General features: G+C 45.8%; 1 non-coding gene across 1 annotated transcript; it reads right to left on the bottom strand.

Moving 5' to 3' along the window:
* Positions 1 to 4,542: 4,542 nt before the first annotated feature.
* trnan-guu (transfer RNA asparagine (anticodon GUU)) lies at positions 4,543 to 4,616 on the bottom strand. Its single transcript has one exon. It is a non-coding gene; the product is annotated as a tRNA-Asn (tRNA).
* Positions 4,617 to 6,282: the final 1,666 nt, after the last annotated feature.

Raw genomic sequence — 6,282 nt, 5'->3', positions numbered from 1 at the left:
CGCAGAGAGAAAGCGGCGGCTCATCGGGTGCCTCAGGTGCGCATGTGCGAGCTCTGCCCCCAGAGTGCAGTGCGGCCTGTGTCACAGAGATAGGGACCTTTCGCTGTCGCTCGGCATTGTGGGAGCTGCAGTCCGCCATTGCGGCCCGGCTACAATTCATTTCGAAAGCGTCAGAATGAAGATCTGAAGGTCCCTGGTTCAATCCAGTGTCTCCCCAATTTTGTTTAACTTGTTTCTCCTTCACCTTAAGGGGAGAGGATCAGGAGAGATTTTCCGATCTTGAACTCGCGCCTCCCAGACCAATAGGATGAGGGGACCAAATGTTGTATACAAAGCTGGATGGGAATGTAAGTTGTATGTAAGCTGATGATACAAAGTTGTTAGGAGGATGCAAGTAGGCTTCAGGGTTATATAAACAGGCTACGTGAGTGGGCAAGAACATGGAAAATGAATATAATCTAGAGAAATGTGAAGTTATCCACTTTGGTAGGAAAAACAGAAAAGCAGAGTATTTTTGAAATGGTGAGAGATTGGGAAATGTTGTTGTTCAGAGGGACCTGGGTGTCCTTGTAAACGAATCATGGAAAGTTAAGCAAGCAATTAGGAAAGCAAATGGTATGTTGGCCTTTATTACAAGAGGATTTGAGTATAACAGTAAAGACTTCTTACTGCAATTATATAGGACCCTGGTGAGACCATTCCTGAAGTATGTGTACAGTTTTGATCTCCTTACCTCAAGAAGGATATACTTACCATAGAGGGAGTGCAACGAAGGTTCACCACCCTGGTTCCTGGGCTGGGTTGATTGTCCTATGAGGAGAGATTGAGTAGACTAGGCCTATATGCTCTAGAATTTATAAGAATGAGAGGTGACCTCATTGAAACATACACAATTCTTACAGGGCATGACTGGTTGGATGCAGGGAGGATGTTTCCCCTGGCTGGGGGAGTCTAGATCCAGGGGTAACAGTCTCAGAGTAAGGTGTTGGCCATTTAGGGCTGAGATGAGGACACATTTCTTCACTCAGAGGGTGGTGCATCTTTGGAATTCTCTACCCCAGGGGGCTATGGAAGCTCAGTCATTGACTATATTCAAGACAGAGATCGATAGATTTTTGAATATTAAAGGAATCAATTATGTTCTTATGATATGGGGATAGTGCAGGAAAGTGGAGATGAGATAGAAGATCAGCCATGATCTTATTGAATGGCGGAACAGGTTTGAAGGGCCAAATGGACTACTCCTGCTCCTATTTCTTATGTTCTTATATGTAAACCACATCTGACCCTCTGGATCTGGCTCCAGACGCCCGCTGCGTGTTCGAGTCCGGTTGTGGTGACAGCGGCTCAGGGTCGCGCCGGCTGGTTTTATATCAGGGCAGTGTTTGAGGGAGGGGCTGTTCAGCGGTGGTGTGATAATAACTTTCAGAATTAAGTTTAATAGATTAAAGAGCTCTTTTTCTGTTACTTTCGATTTACACTCTGCCCAGTTTTATATACGAACAGTTAACAATGTTTAAGCGATGTGGTGTGTTGATTGTTTGTGCAGTAACTCTGTCACCCAGTGTGAGCCTGAAATACAACCACCCAGCCTGGGCTCGAACCTATCCAAGGGGTACTTTGTTGCCAGTTACCTCAATTGCTGAGAGTGTGGTGCTAATAACACCAAGGTCGCGGGTTCAATCCCCGTCCGGGTCATCAGAATATTTTCAGCAATTTACGGTTTTTCATGAAATTTAAAATACAAACTTTATAAGGAAACAAATCCACACCGAATCTCAATGGGGAATTATTTGGATGAACATCCATTACACCTTCGACCCCGGGGCAGAGAGACTCATAGACCATGGAATTATAGATTGATACGACACAGAAGGAGGTCATTCGGCCAATCAAGTCAGCGCTGGCACATTGAAAGAGCTCTCCAATCAGTCCTGCTCCCCTGCTCTTTCCCCACAGCCCTGGAAATTTCTCCTTTTCAATAGTAAACCAAATCTCTTTTGAAAGTTACTATTGAATCTGCTTCCACTGACCTTTCAGGCAGCACATTCCCAATCACAATAACTCGCAGCGTAAAAAAATTCTCCTCATATCCCCTGTTCTGCCCTCGCAACGCGCTTCTATGCAGAGCTAGACAGATAGTGAACAACTCGATATCTTCCAATAAAATCACAAGGCTTGACTTTTCTTGTAACGCTTTACTGAACGATTCTAATTGTAAAACTGAAATACAACACAGAAATGGAAGCACAAATTAGTATACAGGCGCATAACTGATATGTATACACAGATTTAGGTACGCCTGAGCAACACAGTACATTTAGTAAACTGGGAGGCATTCTCTTTAAATTAGCCCTGTACATAGTGTATGAAAATACAGCTACTAGTTAATCAGCTAGACAGAGAAAAGTTACAACTAAACATTTTCTACAACATACAGTGCACATTAATCATCCATAGCATTCTAAAATACTTACAGACAAACAATTTCCAAGACTCAAGCATGGGGACAATACAACTGCCCGGAGCCTGTGCTGCTGTAGGAGCACCGTGGTGTAGGTCTGTGTCCCAGCGAGGACTCCACGAGGACTACGTAGCAGTCCTGTGGGGAGCGTGATGACCTCATCGCGCTCGGTAGCGTTGTCCGCGCTTGGGGCGTCACGTGATGCGCGTGGTCGCGTTTCTGGCCGTGGAGGCCGAAGTCGGGAGCGGGAGCTGGAGGCCAGGCTGAGCCGATGCTTGCCGCGGGAGCGGAAGATCGCGTCGCTCCCGGCGGCTGGTAGATGCGGCAGAAGACGCTAGGCCGAGCTGTGCCGGCAGCCTTTCTGGAAGGCCGAGTCGGGCCGGCAGCCGCCTCACGCACGTCACGTCGTACGTGCCGTGACGTCAGCACGCTACGTTGTACGTGACGTCAGCACGCTAAGGCGCGTCTTAAAGGGGCAATGGCCCTAAAAGGTAAGTTAAAGGGGCAACGGCCCCAACAGGTAGGTTATACATATATAAGTAAGTTAAATACATACAGTGAGGTTAATTTAGAGAGAGAGGCAGCACATCCCCTCTGGTTCATTTGCTGGTTATCTTCAATTAGTTTCCTCTGGTTACCGACCCTCCTGCCACTGGATTCTCCTTATTTTGAAAACCTCCATTAAATTTCCTCTTAACCTTCTGAGGAAAAGAATCCCAGCTTCTCCAGTCTCTGCATATAACTGAAGTCCCTCATCCCTGGGCCCACTCTGTGAGACGTCAAACTGAGGATCTCGCTCTGCGTGTCCATCTCTCTCTCTCTTTGTCTCTGTCTCTCTCTTTGTCTCTTTCTCTCTCTATGTCCGTCTCTTCTGTCTCCTTCTCACTCTGTTCACAGCTCGACTGTTGCTCTGACAGATTTTGTATTTGTATTTGTTAGTTCTCCTTAGTAGAGTTGTGTGTATCTTTGCCTGTCACGAGAGAGACCGGGCTTCATATTCCCTGATGGAAAGGATGCATTTTAACATGCACAATTTTAAACCTTTGGGATGTTCCTTGGAATAGTTAACAGAGAAAATGAATAGGGGACACAGATTTAAGATATTGGGCAAGAGATATAGGGGGGATGTGAGGGAAAACTTTTTTACGCAGCGAGTGGTGAGGACCTGGAATTGACTGCCGACGGAAGTAGTGGAAGCGGAGACACTCAGTTTTCAAGGGAAGGCTGGATAGGCACTTGAGGGAAATAAACTTGCAGGGATACTGGGATAGAGCGGGGGAATGGGGCTGATTGGATTGCTCTACAGAGAGCCAGCACAGACTCGATGGGCCGAATGTCCTCCTTCTGTGCCGTGTGACTCTGTGACTCTGTGATTCTATTACCTGCATTTTTAGACTGCGGTTCTCTTCTGTGATGCTCTAACGACAGCTCACGGAGCAGACTTTCCGCAGTGTAGTGGTTATCACATTCACCTAACACACGAAAGGTCCCATTAGAAACCGGGCGGAAACATTTTGTAAAATATTCCCCATTAAAATTGAATCAATATGAAAAAGTTGAAATAATTTTGTGATTAAATATTAATAAAATAAAATATCTCATAAAACACGTGTATTTTCTCTGTACAATTCTGGGCCATCAGCAGCAGTAGAATTGTATTCAACCACAATCTGTAGCCTCCTAGCCCGGCAGATCCCTCACTCTAGCATTACCGTCAAACCAGGGGACCAAACCTGGTTCAGTGAAATGTGTGGAAGAGCAGGCCAGGAGCGGCACCAGGCGCACCTAAAAATGAGACCATTCCAAACTAGTGAAGCTGGATATGGAACCAAGGCGGGCCAATGCAGCTGAGATACAGATTATCCAGGATCTAATTGAATGAAGGAACAGGGCTGAGGGGCTGAAGGGCCTCCTCATGTTGCTATTAGTCTGTCACCATTAAGAAAATGTTACGAAACGGTTTTTTCGGATCCCAGTGGATGATCTCATACTCACCGACATTGTTGCCAGTGCTACAGTTTATCCCATGATCTTGCAGCCAAAATGCACATTTTGAAAACCTGGAAAACTTAAAACACCGTCCCTGGGTGGGCTTGAATCACCAACCTTTCGGTTAACAGCCGAACGCGCTAACCGATTGCGCCACAGAGACCTGTTTCAAGATTATTTACAACATATACTAAAGCCGGAGATTACCGAGATAAAACCTCAGGTCACGGAGAGCAAGATAGTAACTGTCCAAACTCTGTTTACTTGTGCAAATTAAAGAAATGTAACATTTATTGTCGGAACATGGAAATAGTCGCTGAAAGAAAATCCGTTAAACAAACTGATGTGAAAACCCGCTTTGAGCCATTAGATCGGTTCATCGACCAATGGTGACGGTGAGATATTAACATGGTGTCTGGGTTTCTCACAACTGTTGGAATCTTCCCACAGAGTTCTTTTGCTGTTGTATTTGTTCATCAATGTGGAGATCAGATATACACGTGGTCGCTTCACTGTGAGCCCTGGGAACCAGATACACCAGAGCACAGGCCAATGATGGGACTCTGCCCTGTCTGCTCTATGTGGGGGTCAGTAGAAACTGAATGAGAACAACGAACCTACCACAGCCCGTAAAGCCGAAACAGCTTAGTTGGGCAAGCGTTAGATTGACCATCCCAGGTTTCGGCAGGTTTTAGTTACTTTTTGTCTCCTTCACTATAAGAGGAGCGAATCAGGAGAGATTTTTCGTACCCGAACCCGCGTTTCCTAAAGGAATGAGCGTGAAACCACATCTAGAGCCGGGGATTCGGCTCCAGCCGCCGGCTGGGGGTTGGAATCCAGTCGGGGTCCCACCGGCTGTTTTTATACCGGGACTGAGGGAGGGGCTGTTTAGCGGTGGTGCAAAAATAATTTTTAGAATGAGGTTTGTTAAACTAAAGAGCTCTTTCTCTGTTACTTTTGATTTACACTCTGCCCAGTTGTATATACGAACAGTTAACAATGTTTAAGCGATGTGGTCTGTTCAATGTTTGTGCAGTAACTCGGTCACCCAGTGTGAGCCTGAACGATAATTCTCCAGCCTGGGTTCAAGACTGGCCAATGGGAGCTTTGTGGCCGGTTAGCTCAGTTGGTGTGAGAGCGTGGTGCTAATAGCGCCAAACTCGCGGGTTCGATCCCCGTATAAACCATCAGGATGTTTTCATTATTTTACGCAATTTCTAAATATTTAAAATACAAACTTTATAAGTAAACCAATCCACACAGAATCTCACGGGGGCTTTATTTGGATTAACATCCATTGCACCTTTACCACCGGGGCTGAGAGACACATCTTTCTGTTTATTTGTGTTTCTGGGTTTGCTGATGAAAGTTGAACAGGCGGCATGTTCCCGATAATGGTCACAAGCAGGTAAGAGACAGACAGAGCGGCTCTGACCCCGCGAGATGGGCAACAGGCTTCAGTTTAGGACAAATGCATCAATGAAATGTTCGCCGGCACCGAGAGAGACAACATCCAGAGGAAAACACAGGAGGAAATCGATCAATCTAAAACGTTATAAATATTTGCCGTGCTTGATGTCTCTCTATTCAATCGCCAAACTTTCAGTGCCGGAGAAATAATTCCAGTTTAAATCGTTCAGTTCGAGAATGGCAGCGGAAAGAAACTCAAATGAACTGAAAACTGCCGAATCCCGGGATTGAATCCGGGACCATTATTAAATCTGTGGAGAGAAAAACAGAGTTAACGTTTCAGGTCGATGACCGTTCGTCTGACGTTAACTCTGTTTCTCTCTCTACAGATGCTGCCTGTCCTGCTGAGTATTTCCAGC

The sequence above is a fragment of the Somniosus microcephalus genome, unplaced genomic scaffold, assembly GCF_052327205.1.
Source record: "Somniosus microcephalus isolate GS21.2 unplaced genomic scaffold, FLI_Smic_1.0 unresolved_chr4, whole genome shotgun sequence".
Lineage (NCBI taxonomy): Eukaryota > Metazoa > Chordata > Chondrichthyes > Squaliformes > Somniosidae > Somniosus > Somniosus microcephalus.
Note: the sequence above shows the minus strand (reverse complement) of the source record. Positions and strands in the feature narration are given on the sequence as shown.